Here is a 22434-nt window from a genome sequence, read left to right as displayed (position 1 = left end):
TCCTCCTTTTGTATGTTTACACTTGGTCCTTTGTTTTCCCAGCACCTTTATATTTGGTATGCAGACTTTATTCTTCAGATAATTCAGTATTTTCCGTAACTCAAATCTACAAATGTGTATCCGTCATCCACTCTGTGCATGTCACTGGGCTTGATGCCATGGGGGAGTGAAAATGTGCATCCGACGTGGTCCCTGCCGGCACAGGGCTTAGAGACCAGTTCTAGAAAGAGAAAACACAAATGGGTGGAAATTTCCCTTATATTTTTAAAAGACCCTTCAGTAACCTTTCCAGCCAAGAGTAGAAGACGTGGAAGAAGGCGGCTTACCCGCCACTGCTGTGTCCTTGGTGGGAGGAGGGAGGGTTCCCATAGAGGAGGGTCCTTGTGGGGCACAAAAGACCTGTGTGACTCATGGTTACAGACGAGGGAAGTGTTAGCACTCAGCCTTATGGTGGTGGTCTTCTTGTTGCCCCGATGGTGTGTGCTGAGGAGGCCTCAGGAGGTAGTGCTGTATGATGGTGGAGGCTGTGGACGCCTGGTCTGAGTGACCCTGGGTTCTGGGTCCTGGGCAAGCTCCTTCACCTCCTGTGTGACTCAGTTCTCTTATCCAAAAATAGAGGTATAGTAGTACCTACCTCCTGGAGGCGTAAGGATGATAAGCGTCGAGCACATGGTAAGTGCTTAATACGTTAGCAGCTTTGTATTACCGAAGGAGCTCTGGTGGCACAGTAGTTAAGTGCTCGGCTGCTAACCAAAAGGTCGGCGATTTGAACCCAGTAGCTGCTCTGTGGGAGAAAGGTGTGGTGGCAGTCTGCTTCCGTACAGATTACAGCTTTGGAAACCTTATGGGGCGGTTCTGCTCTGTCCTAGAGGGTCGCTATGAGTTGGAATCAACTCAGTAGCAGTGAGTTTTGGTTTGTGGTACTAGGACAGTAGTGGACGTTTGCCAGAAGGGAACACTTCTGCATAGGTGGAGCTTGGCCAGGTGCTGGTGGCCAGGCTGGCCCTGGCTACAGGCCGGGGCTCCTGTGTGCACCCGCAGTGTTGTGGCTCTGGGCGGCCCCCACCCTCTGAGCGTCTGTCTCTTCACCTTGACTGCTGCGTGTGCCACAGAAGTGTGCACAGACAGAATTCTTGCCTTCGAGGAGGTGACCCTGTGCAGTTGGCTAACAGTAGGAGGAATTCGGAGAAGTAGGATGTTTACGTAGGTGTCTTTATAAGCAGCTTTATGTTTGTTTCTTCCTGTTTTACTGATTTTTCTCTGTGGAAACTTAGAGTCTTGGGTTCTCTGGAGTGTGTTCTTCAGGATTCCTTTGCTCCATGACTGACCGTGGCTAGGAAGATAATTGCGCTATTTTCTGGTACGTATTTTCTGTGAGTCCCAGACTTGCCAGGGTGAGGCATCCCTCATGACAAGAGAGTGGATGTGTGGCTTGTCCCCTTTCAGCGGGCCAAGGATGCAGCTTCCTGAAACACCCTATTCTTAAACAGTTTTTGTGAAACTTGTTTTATGTAAAGTTCACATGAATCTTGCATTCTGCTACATAGTATGTGCCTTAATATTACAAACCTCTAAAACTCTTTCTGCTTCCCAGAATTGACTCTCTAGGACAGGAACCCGTGCTGATTCATCCGTGGCTCCCGGCATACCACCTTACTTTGAGAAGCACAAGGAAAGATTCTGACCTTCCTTGGGCAAAGAACCTGTTTTGAGAGTGATACATCTTTAGCCTCTTAATTACTTGTTTTCAGTTTTCTTCCCTATTGGCCCTTAAGGGATTACTTGCTATACATGTATATTTGGTGCCCTTTGGTTTAGATAATTTGCAACTGTTTTGATCCCATTATCAAAAACTTTAAGGGGAAATCGGAAGGCCGAGAGACTCATTGGAATGCTTGTTTTGTCAGTGACTGCCTTTCTGACACGGGAGGAAAAAGTTAAGACCTCAGATGTGCTGTGGTGAACTGGTGCGGGAGTCCGACACACAGATGTCTCAAGTGGTTTAAAGTGTGTAAGAGTTACTACCTTTCCTCTGGAAAATGGAGTACAGAGACACAGTGACAGGTGGAAAGGAATGTCCACACAAGACAGACACAGCTCCTGGCCCGTGGGGTCCGGGGTACTGGGAGCCCCCTTCAGTGGGGCCTCACCACTGAACTCAAGACAAGCTTTCCAAGGATGTTGCTGAGGCTGAGCTGTAAGTGCCCAAGACTTCTGGATGGTTCTCCTGGCTGGTATGCAGGAGGGCTGAGGCAGTGGATTGGTGCAGAGGCACCTAGGGAGCTGCCTACCTCAGCCACCTCTGTGAGCCCCCAGCGTTTACATATGTAGAGAGTAACTCTACACGGCCACGTTTTCATGTGGGTCTACAGGACCTGGTCAGCACAGGGCTTTTGCCTGGGGCATCTCCGTCCCGTAGAAACGGAGAGGTGTGCCAGGGTGCTCCCTCATCCGCCGTGGGCGGCAACACCTCTGAAGAGTCAGCCTAGCATTTAGACCCAGGCTCTCTGCAAAGGAGGGGTGGGCGTGTCTTGATGTCATGGTTCTAGACTTCCCCGGGTAGTGTGTGTGTAAGCACCTGCTTTGCTTTCAGTTTCACTAGAGGATGTAATTGGAGCCACTTGGTTTTAAATGAGCATTTCAAATTTAACGGAATTGGATGACTGTTTCCTTGGTTAGATTTATGTAAAAAGGCATGATGAAGTCCACCTGGTCTAGAATAGTGGTTCTCAGCGTGGGGGCGGGGAGCTTTTGGCAATGTCTGGAGACATTTTTGGTTGTCACTCCTTGGAGGGAGGTGCTACTGGCATTTTGTGAATAGACACAGGGATACTGTGATCATCCTGCAATACACAGGACAGCCCCCGACGGCAGTTACCCAGTCCCAAATGTCAGTAGCACCGAGACACCCTGGCCTGGAAGTTGTTCAGAGATACTCTTTTCTTGATTTGTAGGGTGTGCTTAGTAAAACAATGCTTTTATAAGATGAGGTGCTTTCTACAAAAATTCAATCTTTAATTGTTAAATGAGATCTTAAGGATTAAAAATTATTTTGACTGTAGTGAGGCTGTACTAGAAGTGTGTTTTATCATCAGCAGAGGGATCTGGGGGGTAAGAGTACCCGGACAGATGGACAAGTGTCTACCAGGCTAGTCTGGAAAACCCTTGGGAAGATTCCAGAATTTATGTTGCAACTTTGGTCTACAGAATGGCAATTTTTTGATGCCATTAGAAAAATGAAGTAATTTTCCCTTGTGGTTCCCAGGTTCCTTGAACATCTTTGACCCGTATCTCTCTTGGAGCTTCAGCTTTAGACGCAAGTGTTCATTGTACAAGTATTGATTGAGCCTTCAGTGAGTGCTGGGGACACTCAGTAAACAATTCTGGCAGCTCTGTCCTCATGAAGCCTGTGTTCCAAGCAGGGTGTGAGAACAGACAAGTCCAGATGAACAGAGGAGGTGGAGCAGAGAGGGCTTGGTGGGGCAGGGGACTGGTCGAGAGCAGAGCACTTCATCGAGCTGACCTGGAAGGTGCTAGCCAACAGGATGTGCAGATGAAGGGGCAGCTTTGTCCAACAGCCCCCAGAGGGAGTGACTAGGACACAGTTGAGGACAGGAAGGGGCTACCTGGTGTTCACTTGGGCATTACCTAACCTGTCCCCAACGGACCTCTTGGTTCCTCCCTGCCTTCATCCAGTTGCTTCAGCCACAAGACTAGGGAGCATTCTGGTCTCTCTCCTTTGTTAACCCCCACCTTCAGTCCGCCCTGCACCTTGTTGTGCTGACCTCCCTGGTCCCAGCCAGTGCCACCGACCCTGAGTAAGCTCTCAACTCCTGCCCTCGCTCCATTACAGGCCCCCTGCCTTCCCTGGAAACCGACCATGGCCACCCACTGCACCTAGTAAGCACGGCATCGTCCCTCCTTACAGGGCCCTGCGCCTGCCCTTCCTGACCCAGCTCAGACGCGCTGACCTCCTTGTGGGCCCCTTGCTGGAAGAACCTGCCTGCCCAGAAGTAGTGGTCACTGGGCGGCTGTGCTAAGCGGCTGGCCCTTCTCCTCTGCGCTCCTGTCTTCCCACCCCTCCCATACGTTCTGTGGCCTGTTTCCTGCAGGTGCCTGTCACACGGCCCTGGCAATGCAGTCTAGAGATGAGGAGCCCCTCACCTGTGCGGCCTTTGCTGGGAGGAGGAATGGATGATTCACAGGGACCCGCCCTCCTTCCCGCGGGGCTGGGGTTTTTGCATAGGGGATTTTTGTGTCAGTTATTTTTTCCTCACCTTTTGGAGTAGTAAAAGAGCGAGGCAGTGGTGTGTGTGCGTGCGTGCGGGGGGGGGCAGTGACCTCACCTCCTGGGGGTTCTCTGACCCCCACTGCAGGTTTGTATTCCTCTCTGCCTTCCTGAAGCACAGAGCTAGGCACGTGTTGGTTTTGTGACTGAGCTCTCTGGAGTAAAGCCTGGCGGGCTAGTAGGGCTTTCTTATGACAAAAGAGAAAATGGAAAACTAGCGCTACAGCGTTGACCTGATTCCTCCAGTGTGCAAACTGGTGCTGGATGGAAGTCGAAGCAGTGTATTTATATGGTTTACTAGTCCTTCAGGGCATGTCTAAAGTAAATGGAATCTTGTTTTGTTAGATATGAAAAAATGCACAGTCCAAGCGTTTGTAGCTGAGCAGTCCTGTATTTATTTGGCTCAGTGTTTTAGATGAATAGGACCTGGGAAGGGGGCAGGGAGAGTCACTTTGACATGTCTCTTATTTACCAAAGGCTGATGACGGAATGTTCTTAAGTTTCCAAATGGGAAATGCGTATGAAAGAAGGACAGTCCTAGTCCGGAGTCAGGATCCTTCCGAGGCGAGGCGGCCTCTGAGAGAAGGAAGCGTCTGAGAAGTTAAGGTGTTTTTGTTGGTGACGGGAGAAACTTCAAATGAGACTAGCAGGTGGATCCTAGACATAGCCCCATTTTACAGGAAGGAATGAGCTGGGAATACCAGAGGTGCGTTTTCCTAACAAGGAAAAAATGCACCTTGTGAGTCTAAATGGCTGATTGCTGTCTTTAGAAAACCTGAATCCTTGTCTTAATTTTGGTTGTTTTGAGCTTAACTTTTTTTTTTTTTTTAAATAAGTTTACATATTTCTTGGAAACTGAATGTATACCAAGTGAGGATTATTTTCAGGCTTTATAATCTTTTACAGCAGAGAATTTAAAGACCCATGTGGACAAGAGCACTGGGCACTGGAATCTCTGAAGGGAAACCTTGGCTTGGCTTGGCAGCTCGTTTAATTGAAGTTAAACTAAGGACGTTTACCCTATCTAATTCCAGACTATCTTCATGCATTCAAGAAGCTCATTAGAAATGTGCTTTACCAAAAACAAGTCCTTTAGCTGCTTGTCCTGGAAACTGCTTAAATAAGCAATTTTAAAATTCAACTCTGTCTCTAACTCCTAGTTCCTTGCATAGTGCCTGGGGTCTTAAAAGCTTGCCAGTGGCCATCCAAGGCACAACACTTGGTCTCTATTTGCCTGGAGCAACAGAGGAAGAAGGAGAGTCAGGAATAGAAGGAGGAAATGGAATATGTGGCTAATTGTCTCCATGAACAACTGCCACCTTTGCCATGGGACGAGAAGAACTGGATGGTGCCCAGCTACGATTGCTGAATGTTTTGATCTAAGATTCTATAGAACAAGCCTGATCAAAAGGGGGAAAACACAGAATTTCAAATTCTCATGGACTCCAGACTTTCTAGAACCATGAAGTCTGGATGAACCCCTGGAACTATTGCCCTGAGATAATCTTTAAACCTTAAACCAAAAATATCACCTGAAGTTGTCTTAAAACCAAACAGTAGTTTAGCTTAACTGGTAGAAAATTTCTGCCTTGAGCATTTTGCTGTTTTTAAGAACTTTCCCTATGGAATCAAATTGACAACAGCAACTCGAAAGATTATATAGGAACCTTAGGGTCAGTGAGTTTATATTAATGGGGGAGGGGGGACAGCTCAGAAAAGGATGAGAATGCTTGTACAACTTGAGTGTAATCGATGTTACTGAATTATACGTGTAGAAACTTGAATTGGTGTATGTTTTGCTATGTATAAAGGGGCCCTGGTGGCACATTGGTTAAGCGCTTGGCTGCTGACTGAAAGACTGGCAGTTCAAACCCACTATCCTCTCTACAGGAGAAAGATGTGGCAATCTGCTTCTATAAAGATTTACAGCCTTGGAAACCTTATGGGGCAGTTCTCCTGTATCCTATAGGTTCACCATGAGTTGGAATTGACTTGACAGCAACAGGTAGCAGATTGCTGTGTATATTCTCAACAACAAAATAAATAAAATTTAAAAAAATTCAACACTCTCTACTTAAAAATGATCAAATTAAAAGATCTATGGACAAAGCACTTTGCGTGTATTAGTATTACATACTAGGTGATGCAGGGTAGAAACTACATTCTTGTCTTCAGAGAACATGTAGTAGTCTAGTGAGTGAAACAGCTTGCAGAAGCGTGCATGTTCAGATAAGGCAGAACACAGAAGGTGAAGTAGCAGAGCCAGAGCACCATTGACAGGGATGTCAGAACACAGCGTGGGAGTGCTGGCGTGTAAAACTTGCCCAGCAAACTACAGGGCTGAGAACGCTTTGTGTACTTTTAAAGGGTTGTAAAAATAAACGAAGAATATGCAATAGAGGCCATATGTGACTGGCAAAGCTTGAAATATTTACTGTCTGGCCCTTTACAGAAAGTTTACCAACCCTTGGTTTAAAGGGTCGGGGACGGCTTTACAGAGAAGTAACGTTTGAGCGGGAGTTTTACAGGATAAATAATATTTCGATGATAAGGGCAGCAAGGGTGGGGTGAGGGTGAGAGAAAACCCAGGAGGGGGAGTACAGATGAGTTCCTCGACTAGCGTGCAGTGGGCTATGGCTGGAGCTTAGGGTGGGTTAAGCGTGTGGTGGGAAAAACGGGGGCAGGGGCTCGGCAAAGATCATGGCCAGTCTTAAAATGCCAGCAAGTTTGAACTTAGTTCTGGAGTGAGTAGTGAACCATCAAAAATTTTCTTTTTTTAAAATTTTTATTGTGCTTTAAGTGAAATTTATAGTTCACATAGGTTTCTCATACAAAAATTTATACACGTTGGTATGTGACCCTAGCTGCTCTCCCTACAATGTGACAGCACCCTCCTCCTTTCCACCCCGGATCTCCTGTGTCCATTCAGCGAGCTGCTATCCCTTTTTACCTTCTCATCTCGCCTGTGGACAGGAGCTGCTCATTTAGTTTCACATCAAAAGTTTTTGAGTAGGAGAATGTCACAATTAGAGTTAATTGTATGAAATTGAAGTAAATACTCCATTTTTTTCCTGAGACATGCTATCCTGACCTGTGAGATAGTTCGGAAGTGATTCTCTGCATTCACAGGCATGATATTGGATGTGCAGATGGGTGCAGAATTCCTAGTGTAAGGCTGAAAATTTGGTCATTGGCTTATCATGATTGTTTGCATTTCCTGGTCGGCAGCAGACATCTATGAAGTATCAATGACCCCATAAATTGAGGAACTTGAGAGACTCTCCAGAAAGAAAGAAAAATTCTTGACGAAGTCAGTAATTTCAGTTGTTAAACTTCTAGGTGGAGAACTGCACTTTAGTTTGCCATATCAAATCAGCCCACCTAGGTATGGATGTAGTCTGTGAGAGACGAAGTGTAGAAAAGGTACCCTAACCCCAGTAGACGTTCACATTCTGGATTCCATATGGCAGATGTCCCTGAAGGCAGAACCTATGGTCTCTAATTTCCAGAAGGGAGTCTCCCAGGAGAAATCTGGATAAAGGTGTCCTAACTTTAAAGGTTGGCAGTTCGAACCCACCAGCCGCTCCATGGGAAAAAGATGTGGCAGTCTGCTCCCGTAAAGATTATAGCCTAGGAAACCCTATGGGGCAGTTTTTCTGTCGTATAGGGTCTCTGTGAGTCGGAATCAACTCGACAGCGATGGGTTTTTTTAATACCCAAAGAAAATGCGTGAAGATAAAGGCAAAATAATTCCCACTGCAGTCCTCCCACCACGAACATTTTGGTTGTTTAATCGTTGAGTCTTTTTTTTAGCATGTATGTACTTAAATCATTTTATAGGAATCAGGGTCTGTACTTTATACTTCTTTTATATTACAGTGGAGTGAAGGATAGCCCGATAGTTCAGCAGATGCCGACTTGCCCGGATTCTCGCTGGCTCAGCTCCCGTCAAGCCCCCCCCCCACTGCTCTCGGTATTGGCGTGCATCTGAGCCAACCATGGGCGCTTTTGATGTATCCAGCTCCCGAAGCCTCACGAGTCCTGGGCATTGTGGACTGTTTTTCTTCTCGCTTCTTTTTTTTGGGGGGTGGGGTTAGCTATATATTTTTTTCATTAAAATTTTTTTTTTTGTTATTGTTGAGACTATACACAGCAAAATGTAACACCAATTCAACAGTTTCTACATATACAATTCAGTGATATTGGTTACATTCTTCAAGTTGGGCAATCATTCTCACCCTCTTTTTCTGAGTTTTTCCTCCTCCATTGATATAAGCTTACTGCCCCCCTAAGGTTCCTATCTGATCTTTCAGAGCTGGTCTACACCAAGGTTATCCTTGAAGATTTCGAGCAGCCCCGGGAAGCCAGGCCCTACGCCTTTCCATCTTGAGCTTCCTTGCAGCCTTACCCCTGAGAACTGCAACAGTCTAAGGGCTCAGGTCAAGATCCTTAGTTGTGCTGTATTGCCTTCCCCCAGGAAACCCTGTCTACGGGGTTGATTAGACAGCACCCCTAGAACTGCTTAGGCCTCCTTTGGGGATTTGAAGTGAACACACAGGCCCATGCGGACTTCATGTCAGAGGAGGTCATCCATGTGACCAGCATCTACTTACATTTGGTGTCTCTTGCTGTGCTTTCCAAGGGCCACACTGTCCCTTATACTGGAATTTTAGAGTTGCAGAAAAAGGTGTATGTGTGTGTGTTTTGAATGTGTTTTGTTTGTTTTAGGAAATAAAGCAGTGTATTCGCAGAAGATTTAGAAAATGCAAATAAGCAAAAAGAAAACATTGCTCATTGTCTCACCACTCTTAATGTTTCGGTGTATATAATTCTTCTCTTTTGGGGAAGCATAATCTTTTTTTTTTAATTGTACTTTAGATGAAGGTTTACAGAACATACTAGCTTCTCATTAAACAATTCGTACACATTGTTTTATGACATTGGTTAACAACCTCGCGACCTGTCAACACTTTCCCTTCTTGACCTTGAGTTCCCTATTACCAGCTTTCCTGTCCCCTCCTACCTTCTGGTTCTTGCCCTGGGCTGGTGTGCGCATTTAGTCTCGTTTTGTTTTAGGGGCCTGTCTGATCTTTAGCTGAAGGGTGAACTGCGGGAGTGACTTCATTACTGAGCTAAAAGGGTATCCGGATGCCATACTCCTGGAGTTTCTCCAGTCTCTGTCAGGCCAGTAAGTCTGGTCTTTTTTTTTTTTTTTTTTTGAGTTAGAGTTTTGTTCTACATTTTTCTCCAGCTCTGTCCGGGACCCTCTATTGTGATCCCTGTGAGAGCAGTCAGTGGTGGTAGCCGGGTAGCCTGGACTCAGTCTGGCGGAGGCCGTGGTAATTGTGGTCCATTAGTCCTTTGGACTATCTTGTCCTTATATCTTTAGTTCTCTTCATTCTCCCTTGCTTCCGAAGGGGTGAGACCAGTGGAGTATCTTATATCTTAGATGGCCACTCACAGGCTTTTAAGACCCCAGACATTGCTCACCAAAGTAGAATGTAGAACATTTTCTTTGTAAACTATTTATGCCAATTGAGCTAGATATTTCCTGAGACCATGGTCCCCACAGTCCTCAGCCTAGCAATTCAGTCCCTCAGGGAGTTTGAATGTGTCTGTGGAGCTTCCATGACCTTGCCTTGTACAAGCTGTTGGGAAGCATAATCTTATGTATTTTTACAAAAATGGCAACATACTTAAATAATACCATTTTTTAAAAAAGAAAAAAAGCAAACTTTTTTATTCAAAAAGCAATGTCCATTCAGTTACAAGAGAAAAAATTTAATGAAAAAAATTAAGAGATGGAAAAAATAAATACTTAGGACTTTTGCCCACCCAGATGATTATACTGTATATACTCTTCTAAACCATTTTTGGAATATATATATATATTTTCTCTTTATATAAAATAGAATTATACATTACTGTTTTATAACCTGCTTTTTAAGTAACAGCTTTATTGAGATATAATTCACATTAAAGAGTCTTCCTTTTAAATGTTCAGTTCAGTGGTGTTTAGTATATTCACAGAGTTTTGCAACCATCACCACTATCTAATTTTAGAACATTAGAAACTTTAGAACAAAAAAAAAACCCTGGACCCATTAGCCATCGCTTCCTACTCATTCTCCCTCTCCCTCCACCCTGCCTGTGCCACAGAATCGATTCTGACTCATAGCGACTCTATAGGACAGAGTAACTGCCCCATACAGTTTCCAAGGAGCGGGTGGTGGAGTCAAACTACCGACCTTTTGGTTAGCAGCCAAATTCTTAACCACTGAGCCACCAGGACTCCCCCTGAGCTCATCTACTTTCTTTCTCTATGGATTTCCCTATTCTGGAAATTTCATATAAATGGAATCATACAGTATGTGATCGTTTATGACTGACTTCTTTCATTTAGCATAATGTTTTCAAGATTCATCCATGTATAGCATGGACCAATACTTCGTTCCTTTTTATAGTTGAATAATATTCCGTTATATGGATATACCACATTTGTTTATTCATTCATCAGTTGATGGACATATGATTGTTTACATTATTTGGCTATTATGAATAATGCTGTTACGAACATTCTTGTATATATTTTATGTGAATGTAAGTTGTCATTTCTCTTGTGTATATATCTCTGAGTGGAATTGCTGGGTCATATGTTTGACATTTTGAAGAACTGCCAGACTGTTTTCTGAAGTTGCTGGGACATTTTATGTTCCCACCAGCAATGTATGAGGGCTCTAGTTTCTCCACATCCTCCTAACACTTGTCTTCTTTATTGCAGCCATCCTAGTGGTATCTTATTGTGATTTTGATTTGCATTTCCGTAATTACTAATGACATTGAGCATCTTTTCACATACTTACTGATCATTTGCATATCTTTGTTGGAGAAATGTCTATTCATATCTTTTGCCTGTCTTAAAGTTGGGTTATTTGTTTTTTTATTGTTGAGTTTTAAAAGTTGTCTCTATATTCTAGATACAATCCATTTATCAGGAATCCCTGGGTAGCGCAAACGGTTATGTGCTCAACTACTAGCCGAAAGGTTGATGGTTTGAACCCAGTGAGAGGCTCCTCGGAAGACAGGCCTGACAATCTGCTTCCAGAAGGTCACAGCCTTGAACACATCATGGGACAGTTCTACTCTGCACACGTACAGTCTCCCTGAGTTGTATGTAACTCGATGGCAGCTAACAACAAGAGTTCTTTTTATATTCTGGATACGTTTCCTTTATCAGATACATGATTTGCGGGTATTTTTTCCCATGCTCTTGGTTGTCTTTTCACTTTTCGTATGGTGTCCTTTGGTGCACAGAAATTTAATTTTGATGAACCAGTTTATCTGTTTTTTTTCTTTTCGTCGCTTGTGCTTTTGATATCATAGCAAAGAAACTGTTGTACAGTCCAAGGTCACGAAGATATACACCTATGTTTTCTTCTCAGTTATATAGTTTTAGCTCTTACATTTAGTTTCTGGTGCATCCTGAGTTAATTTTTGTGTATAGTGTGAGGTAGGGGTCCACATGCATTCTACTGCATGTGGAGATCCAGTTGTCCTAGCACGATTTGATGAAAAGACTGTTCTTTCCCCCGTTGAATTGTCTTGATACCCATGTCAAAAATCAGTTGACCATAAATGTAATGGTTTATTTCTGATCTCTCAATTCTATTCTGTTGATTTATGTATCTGTCCTCATGCCAGTACCACACTATCTTGATTACTGTAGCTTTGTAGTAAGTTTTGAAATCAGGAAGTATGAGTCCTCCAAAGTTGTTGTTCTTTTTCAAGATTGTTTTGCCTATTCTGGGTCCCTTGCATTTCCATGTAAATTTTAGGATCACATTGTCAATTTCTGCAAAATGTAACTTTTTTCATTTATGGTATCATGATATCATTTTTCTTTTCCTTAATCTGCAACTGTGCTATCCGGTACAGTAGCTATGAGCCATGTGTAGCTATTGAGGACACTTCCAGTCCAGATTGAGATATGCAGTAAGTGTAAACTACATACTGGAGTTAAATGATTGATATGGAGGGAAAAAAACCCTGCAATTAGCTCATTAATACTATTTTTATTAAGTACATGTTGAAATGATACAATTTTATAGTGGACTAAATAGTATACATAAAAATAATTCTACCTATTCCTTTTTACTTTTTTAATGTGGCTATTAGGAGATTTAAAATTGTATTTTCGACTCTCATACTTCTGTTGGACACAAGTATTTTTTAGTAGCATGTTTACTATAATAATGATTGGTTATATGATGATTTTGTGATTGTGTCAAAGTTTCTTGATTGCGTTCTCTGTTGTTGGACACTTAGGTTGTTTCCAGTTTTCTCTATTTTATACAGTACTGTGATGAGTGACCTTGTAGCTAGGCCTTTGTGCATAGCTGTGACTGCTGCCAGGGTGGAGTTCACAAGGAGGACTTGGGAAACATGTTTACTGTACTTCTAAGTCTAGGGCATGAAAGCGAGAGTTTGTGTTATAAAGTTGTTGAATGAGTACAAATTCACTCAACAAATATTGATTGAGTCCTACTTCGAGTTGGGCTCTACTCCAAGGGTTGGGAACACAGTGGTGGAAGAATCCAAATTCTCGCCCTCTTGGAGTTTATATTCTAACGGAGGAGAAGGATAGTCAGCAAACCAGTAAATATATCAGTTAATGTCAAATAAAGAGAGACGTTAAGTAGAAAAAGGAAATAGGCTTAAGGGATAGAGTGTGTGATGGGAGAACTACTCTAGTAGAGTTATCAGGGAAGGCCTTTCTGAGCAGGTAATGTTACGTTTGGGTAGGGACTGAGGGCAGTAAGGGAGGAAGCCATGTGCAGATCTGGAAGAAGAATGTTTTAGGCAAAGATTAAGAAGCACAAACCCCCTGAAGTGGGAATATGCTTGGCATGTTTTAGAAGCAGCAAGGGCGGCCAGTCTGACTTGAGGTTGGTGAGAAGTGGTTGGATTTGGGGTATGTTTTTAAGGTGGAGCTAACAGTCTTTGCTGATGGATGCTGCCATTTACTGAGCCAGGGATTGCTAGAAGTAGTTGGGAGGGGAGGCAGTGGAGAGGGCACCAATTATTCAGTGTTTCACCTGTTAAGTTCGAGATGCCTTTTGGATATGCAGGTGGAGATGTTGAGTTGGTAATTGGATATACATGTCTGGAAATCTCAGGGGAAGTGGGGCTGGAGATATGTACTGGGAGTATGTATGAGACTAGGTGAGATGTCTTCAGGAGTGAGTGTGGATAAAGACGGGTCAGAGGACGGAGCTCCAAGGAGGAGAAGCCAGCAGGAGGACCCAGAGACAGAGGACACGTTTGATGAGAGCTGAGACCGTAGCTGGAAACCCAGTGAAGGAAATATATGGGGGCTGTGATGAGCTATGGCAGCTGCTGCTTGGATGCCAAACAGAATAAGGATTGAGGGTTGACCATTGAATTTGGCATCATGGAGGGCTTTAGGGACTTCGGCAAGAATGGTGTTGGTAGGCCACAGTTGGCTGGTGGGTGGAAGTCTGATTCATGTTTTCAGAGGAGAAAGGGATGTGTGTATTGGCAACTCCTTGAAAGAGTTTGCTCTGAAGTGGACAGAATGGCGGGGAGTGGTGGGGTGGGGAACATATCTCTTCCACGTGCATTGGTGGCAGTGGTCCAGCAGAATGGCCAGAGAGGAGAGGCTGAGATCCAGTGCTGGAGTGGAGGGTGGGCGCTCTTCGTAGGACCTGACAGAAGGTGGAGTAGACCTCCCGGGCCTTCGGTTTGGCAGTGGGAGGCTGAGAACATTTCTGTTCAGACTGTTTCTGTTTCCAAAACGGGAGACCGACAAGGGTGCAAGGGAGTGGTTTAGGATATGTTACAGAGGTAAATGTACAATGTGCATGAATTTTTAATATGAAATTTAAGACCTCAGATAAATTGAGTTGCTTCAGAGTGCCTGCCCTCAGGGTTCTCTCTCCCTGTGTTTGGGAGTATTTTGGAGGAAAAGTTTGAGGAACCACTTCATGATTGAGTTCTATTGTTATGTGGTGAAATCTCACCCGAGTGAGTATTTAATCTTAAAAGAGTTTGAGATTCACTTACCCATTTTGTTATCCTTAATAGAGTTTTCGCAGCTGCTCCAAATATCCCTCCATTTATGGCTTTTCATGGGTGTTTGGCAAGCCACTTCAGTCTGCACTGGGAAAGGCCGGGAAGCTACTATGGGGTGTCTGCAGGTAGAATGGGGGCACCTGCATGCCTTCCACCCTCACCTCCTGAGCTTGGAGTTGAGGGTGGGGGAGGCAGGACTCACGTTGGGCTCCTGAATGTGGTGCCTTCCTAGGAGATGTTAGGGCCCCTTGTCCCTGGGTTCTAGCACACTCCTGCCGGTCTTCTCGTCTGGCACAGTCGTTTGGATGAGCTGAGTGTAGTCTTCTAGCCAAACTTTTCAGTATTTAACATGCAGTAGTGATGAAAACTTGTGCTTCTTTCTTATTTATTGCACCGCCTGCTTTTCTTATTCTTTTTATACAATTTTAGTATGATTAAGTCTCCCCCGTCCACGTCCTGTCTGCCAGTTAAGGTTCTTCAACCTTCTTAGTAGGAAGTGCTGTCAACAGTTTGGTTCACCCCACAGAGCTACTCTGTGGGTTGAGAACACTTTAGACATCAGAGATGTGGTCCCTCTTGTTGACAGATGAGGCAGCTGCAGCCTGGGGAGCTCGATTTGTACTTCATAGTTAGTATGCACGAGTAGGTCCTGTGGCCCTTGCTTCCCATCGCACTTCAAACACCACTTCTGCGATAGCCTCCTAGACCTGCCTCTTTGGACCACGTGCCTGCTGCTTCTCCCAGGCGCCCCTCACCCACTGTGCTCTCGCCCTGGGTCGTGAATTCCCAGAGCGGGTGCATCCCATCCCTGTGCCCCCGTCCCTGCACCCCCATCCTGTGCTCCTGCTTTGCCTGCAGCACTCCCCTGCCCCTCCTTTCCCTTGGCCTCCCGGATGCCCCCCTGCAGTACTCCCTCTTTGTGCCTGCAGCAGCACCCTCTTCACACACTCCTCGAGTTTATACTTGTTCAGCGGGAGGGGGCGCTCATTTACTGCCTGAGGGGCTTCCCCTCGGGTTAGTGAGTCCACAACTGAGGGACCCTGCCAGCCTGCTTCGCCCTAGTCTGCCCCAGCACCTAGTGAGGCCGGCAAGCGTAGCGTGAGCTGTCGTGTGAATCCACGTTTTTAATGCAGACTGCTGTTGTCTCCTGGCCATCAAAGGGGACGTGTTCCTGCTGTCCAGCTGCAGAATTGGTGTGTCACCATCTTGGCAAGTGCTTCACTATTTTCATTGAACAGCCACAGGGCCACACTCCTTGATTGGAAGTTCTCGGGCCAGCTGTGCTTTGGAATTTAGAATTTTCCAGATGTTAGAACAGAATCAGTGAATGTACCATATACTGTGGACATCCAGGCAGCACCTTGTAATCAAACACTAATGTTCTGGCAGTGAAATACGTGAGTATTTGTGCTAGGTGGGACAAGTGAAGACTGTGAATTGCCAGCCTTAGGTCAGGGCATGCTGCCAAGAGAATTATGAACACCTTTCCTTTTTTTTTTTTTAAGAACTTTCGGACTTTAGAATTGCAGGTGAGGGCTCATGGGCCTGTCTTACGGAGCACATTTGTCTGGCGTTTTGCTGGGTGCCAGCAGATTGGCGATTCATAGCCACCCAGGGATGCCTCAGAAGACGGTCCTGACGATATGCTTCTGAAAGGTCACAGCCTTGAAAACCGTGTGGAGCAGTTCCACTCTGCACACACGGGGTCGCCATGAGTCGGAATTGACTAGACAGCACCAAACAACAGCAGCGATGCGGGGTGCGGGGAATACAGAGGAAGGAGACCTTGCCCTGCTGCCCTTCTAACAGGCGTGATGGGCATGGTGGTTGTGGTTCAAGCTGCTGCCACAAACTGTGAAAGTACAGCTGGTGCTGCTGGGGGTGCACTACATTCCCCAACGTTCCTCTTTTTTTTTTTTTTTTGAGAAATATGCCGTTCAGGTGCTGACTCCTTCAGGTGTGTCATACAAGGGCTGACGGAAGGAGCACTCTGCCATGATGTGAGCATCACAGGTGTTCCTGCTTCAGAGTGTAGAAGGTGGTTTTTCTGGGTTGGGTTGTCCTGGGTCCCCTTCCCTTGGGTCTGGCCACAGGGGTTCAAGGAGCAGAGAGTGATGCCATCTTCATCCTAGACAGGCTTGCCCACAGGGCCTGAGATGTACCCCTGCATCATGGCTTGTCTCTTGTCTCTGACCCTTTGGACCTCTGCCCTTGCCACTGGCCATCCATCAGGATTGGACATTCCCCGTGGAGGGGGGGGTCTTGCAGTTAGGAGCTCTGCCCTCTTGGCCAGGCCACATTTGTTAAATAAACACTAATGGATTTAATACGCATTTTTCTGACTTTTAAAATACAATGAGTATAATTTTATTTGAATGTTTTTAAGCTACATTTTTTTATTTAGATAGAAGTCTTTAATTTGTCTGTTTTCTGAAATGGTACCTGCATTTTGAAAATGTTTAATTGCTAGGCTGCAGGAAAGCCTGTCTTCTTTTAATTAGAAAATAAAGGACTAGTACTCAAATATGCCTAAATATGCATATTTCAAACATTTTAAAAGAATGTAGAGTGAAATAGTATGTTCCTGAAGCAGATGCCACGCTATACTACTTCCATTATTTCTGAAGTTTTCTGTGGTCTTTGATAAATTACATAGACTGAATTAAAACTCATCTGAAAATGTATATTCAAGATTGTTCATTCAGTTTAGAATTATTTTTGTCCAAGGTACTTGACTTAAGATTTAATGAGCTATGACACTGAGTTAGAAACATGTTTTCATTCTACTTGGTTTTATAAGAGATACTACAGTGTTTAGAAAGGCTTATGAGAATGGGCTTTTGCAACATATTTTGACATACTTAAGATAGTTAAGAATAGAGTTTGTATTGTAAAAACTTCCTTCAAAACACATTCTGGGATTTCATAACACCAATAGTTTTATAGTTAATATTTGCAAATATTATCAGAGTCTAAGAGAGACTCTCTTTTGTTTTATAGTTATCCTTGGGGCCTATCTATAAACTAAAAAATATGTGCTGTGTATCTATTATGTTTATGGAGCTGGAATAATTTCTTAACGTGTATGTATAGATACATAGGTAGAGTATGTAGTTTAAAATATTTGCATGTATACTACTTCACATGTAAACATGTCAGTTTTCAAGTATGGCCTTTAGACAGTTACAGAATATGGAGGGATTTTTAAAGGTTATGGTAGAAAAATCTTACGTGTTTTAATTGCTTAAATATTTTTCTTTCACTGGGAATTAAAAAAAAAAGCACTGGATATAACATATGGGAAAATGTTAAATGGGTGCAACACTGTAAGATTTTCCACAGAAGTTTTTCTCTTCACGCTGAGGCACAGTGGGAAGGCTCTGTTAACACTGAAGATGGTATCATCACGTTGGGAAAACCACTTCACGGTAGGCTGTGTCGCAAACCTGAAGCCATCACATCAGGCTTTGACCTCGTTTCCCTGTATAGGTTAGCAAGTGTCAAAACCAACTTTAAATTACCTGTGTTGTCAACACACAGGTTGTCTTCATTCAGTATTTAGACTGTGGATTTACCAATCTGAGTAGTTTGAAATACGGTAGCATAAAAGAATTAGATCTACCAAGTCGAAAATGTGTACATACCTAGTTTCTTTTCTTGATTTTGGTTAACAGAAGTATCTTCACATCTGTAATTTCTGGTAACTTAATGAGAACACGCTGAACTTTTGGGTCACAATGAATTTTCCCATTATGTAAAATATTTTACACACTGGTTGACTCATTGTGAGTTGTGAGTAGACATGATTCTCTTCCTGCGGAAAATAGAAACACGTTATCGTAGTGACAGTTTTAGCCAATTGCACAATCGTCCTTTGGTTACCACATCAGCCTTAGGGTGCTTTCTGTTAGTTGGATTGTTGAAAACTGGTTGATGGGAATGAGCTGGGATCTCTTCTGTTAGGTTTAGAGGATGGAGCCTTTCTACAAACCAGTTAGTTGCTTGTTTTAAACATAAGACTGATTTTTTATTCATATAAATTTTATGTTCAATTAATGAACGTGTTTTCTTTGACATCAAGGCTTATAAATTTTTTGGGTCTTAAAAATCCACGTGTTCCTACTTGTTTCATGATAGGAAGAAGCAAGCAAATGAATACCTTTTTTAAAACAAGTTTTGTTTGTTTGATAGATTCCACAGTGGTACTTCTTCCTTGCATTTAAAAGTGCTACATTTGTATACATGTGTAATTTATATTTTACAGTAAAGTTAAGATTGCTTCTCTTCTTAAAAAATTTTTGAGCTCCGACTGTGAGGCTTTGGGGGGGAAAAGGTAACAAAGCAGGTAGAAGAGTTGTTTCGAACTGTGAGAAGCTTATTTAAAAATTTTTGGAAGGGGTATACCAAACTTAATGCAGTTTTTGGCATAGTGAACACTCTGGGTGTAACGTTCTTCTCCCCCTCTTTTTGAGTGGATGAGCTGCATCTCACTAAGGGATACCAACTCTTGGATATTTGGCCTTCGGCCTGGTTGTGTCAGCTTTTTTTAATAACAGCTTTACTGATATAGTCACATATCATATAATTCACCTATTTGAAGTGTACGACTCAGTGGTTTTTCACATATTGGCGGGATTGTGCAACCATTGTCTATTTTGGACATTTCACGTGAGTGCCCCCGTACCACGTATGATTGTTAGCGACCGGCTTCTTTCGCCTAACTTAGTGTTTTCAAGGTTCATCCACGTGGCAGCGTATGTCAGTACTTCATTCCTTTTTATGGCTGAATAATATTCCATTTATGGGTATTCCACAGTCTGTTTACCCATTCGTCCGTTGATGAACGTTGGGCTGTCTCCCCTTCTTGGCTATTATGAATAACACTGCAGTGAACATTGGTGGACAAGTTTTTGTGTGGACATATGTTTTCCTTTCTCTTGGGTAGATACCTAGGAGTTTGTATCAGCTTTTGATATTTCTTTTACCTGCTGTTCAGGTTCACATTCGTGTTTGTAAAGAGGCTTTGCTGCTTGTAACTGGGGCCTCTTCAGACCTTGATTGGTGACCCAGTGACTTCCTGTTTCATGCTTGAAGTCCCTGGACCTCCTGTTGCCCGGAGAAACAGCCAGAATTATAAGATCCTTCTTTTCTAAGACCAAGTCACATCTGATGGTCAGCACATGGTCTTATCAAATAAGCATCCTGTTAGATTTTTGGCAAATAATTAAGCCTGTATGCAAGCCGATGAAGTTTTGTCTGTATTTTGTATTTTTTCTCGTGCTCTCTCCCCACTTCCTCCTGGGTTCTCAGGGGACCTTGATTCTGAGGCCCCAGCAGGACCGAGTGATGCCGTGGGCTTTCCCTTCTGGCAGGATGCCACTCACACCCTTGGTTGGTTCGTGTTCATTTTGGTAACCAGGTTGCCTACTGCAAAGCAATAAAACACCTGAAGACAGTAGTGATGCTTTTGAGCGTTTTGTTAAGGGCCCAAATGAGACTTACAGGGATGTTTTCTATAATTTGCATCAAGTTCATGTAAATGTACATTAATGATATTAGCTAATCTGCCTGAGTTAGATTATGAATTTCATTATTGCTGTTTAATGAAGGGATACTTTCTCCTGTGCTCTTTCCAGTCAGTGGTGAGAGCTCTTTAGGTCTCTCTACGTATATTTAGGCTGAGTTAACCTTTGAAAAATTATTGAGTGCTTTGTGGATGCCAGCTGTGTTTTCTGTTAGTCACGCCTTACATTTTGTGGGACAGCTTATACTTTTGGGAGCATTTTACATGTTATATCAGTTGAAAATCAAATCAACTTCATAAAGCTTATATACCAAACCAAAACAAACCAGTTGCCTTCAAGTCGACCCGTCCTCATGGCAACCCCATGTGTGTCCAAGTAGAACTGTGCTCCATAGGGTTTTCAGTGGCGGGTTTGTAAAGTCGATCGCCAGGCCTTTCTTCCAAGATGCCTCTGGGAGGACTGCAACTGCTAGCCTTTCGGTTTGCCACTGAGCCCTTAACCAAACACCTAACTAAATGCCACCCGAGGACTCCCATAAGGCTTGTAAAAACCAAACCCATTGCGATCGAGTCGATTCCCACTCATAGCGACCCTATAGGGCAGGGTAGAACTGCCCCATAGGGTTTCCAAGGAGCGGCTGGTAGATTCGAACTGCCAACCTTTTGGTTAACAGCCATAGCTCCTAACCCCTGTGCCACCAGCGCTCCATCAGGCTTATAGATGATGATAGTCCTTTCCTACAGACAGGGGATCTGAGATTCAGAGAAAGAGAGTGGTTGGTTCTGTGCCCTCGCGCAGGGAGGTGTTGGTGTCAGAGGGAGTCAGAGCCTGTGTTGTGAACTTGCACCCACTCTCCACTCAGCCCCACATGGGGAGAGAAGGGGGAGATGGTGTGAGGAGAGCAGGCTGTCAAAAGCCAAGTGGCAATGATGGAGCACCTGCTGGAGCCACTTCACCTGTCTCTGCTACCACCGCCTCCTCTGTGGTGTGGAGCTGGAGGAGGCCTCCTCCACAGGCTCGTGGCTGTCACCTCTCTCTAGCTTCTCTGGGCCAGGCACTGCGAGGCATGCTCTGAACATTGGCTTGCTGCCTTGGCTCTCAGGTGGGTGGACTGGAGCCTGCGCCCCTCCTTACCCCTCCGCCAGCCTCCTACCACTGTCCCTAGAGGAACCTGTACCCTCCCGTGTCCCTCTCTCCAAATGCTGCCCACTACGCAGAACGTGCTTGGGCGTCTCAGCCCTGGGCCAGCCTTCAGCCCCAGCTCTCTAGGTGTTGTCTGTTCCAGGAGGCACAAGAATCTTAATGTAAGACCCTGGCAGCTCCCCTAGACTCTCCTGGGAAAGCCCAGTCACGGTGGAGTGCAGGGTCCTGGCTGCATCAGGCTCTGGGTCCCAGGACGGAGAAGATGCAGCTGGAGGACCACGTCACAATACTGCAGCCGGCGGGGGCCGGCAGGCGGGAGGCAGCCACTGGGCACAAGCCTTGATCGCTGATTTGAAAGGCAGAGCTCTGTTGGCACATCTTCCATGGGGAGTGCCCAGAGTGGCCCCTGAGTATGCCGTGTCCTTTGATAACAGCTCCTCTGAGGCTTTTCAGCTGCTCTAGTGAGTTCCGTGAAGTACAGCCCCAGCAGAAAGACACTTGCTCACGCCACCTCTGCCAGCTCCCCCTGCTTAGCACCGCTGCTGTGAGGTTGTTGGAGTGAGCCAGGACCTGACACGCAGTGGGTCTGGTTCCGTCCAGAGTGTTCGCTTATCGTATCTCACTTAGAAAGAGGGGGGCGGTCAGGCAGACTGTGGAGTCCCTGGGTATTGCAAACGGTTAAACACTCAACCACTAGCCCGAAAGGTAGGTCACAGCCTTGAAAACCCTGTGGAGCACAGTTCTACTCTGCACACATGGGGTCCCCGTGAGTCGGAATCGACTCGATGGCAGTTAATGACAACGAATGCAAGGAGTACTAGAGTATTTTCTTAAAAGTTTTTCTATAGTTCTGATCCACGCAGCTCCCATGAAGTAAAGCCCCCCCGGAAACCCCCGTCTTTTCCAGTTCATTTTAGGGAACTTCCATCGGGTGCCGGAAAAGCAGTGTATGGGTGCTAGGAATGTGGCTTGCGGAAGCTGCATGCCTGGATATGAATTTTGGCGCGCCTGTGTGGACTGTAGCGTGACTTCTCTGCGCCTCATGTCCTGGTCTGTCAGATGGAGCTCGTGCGCATGGCTACCTCATGGAGGGACAGGCGGGCTCTGTGTGTGGAGTGGTAGTGGCCGCCCATGGTGACCTCCGTCCCTGTCAGCTGTGGCACGATGCGCTGGCACTGCAGACGCCAGTGGGCCTGCCCGTCCATGTGCGGTCAGTGCTGGGGACAGTGGCACCCCAGGAAGGGCCGTGCTAGCTGGGGTGGGAATGGATTCCAGGAAGGGGTCCTAGAGGAGAAGGTGCGGAGCCCAGGTGTAAGGGGAGTTAGGTAGACAAAGGGAAGGCTCAGAAAGGGTGTTCTCAGCGAGAACAGCACAGTGTCTGCAGGG

This window comes from Trichechus manatus, unplaced genomic scaffold (assembly GCF_000243295.1).
Source record: "Trichechus manatus latirostris isolate Lorelei unplaced genomic scaffold, TriManLat1.0 scaffold00045, whole genome shotgun sequence".
Classification (NCBI taxonomy): domain Eukaryota; kingdom Metazoa; phylum Chordata; class Mammalia; order Sirenia; family Trichechidae; genus Trichechus; species Trichechus manatus.
Note: the sequence above shows the minus strand (reverse complement) of the source record.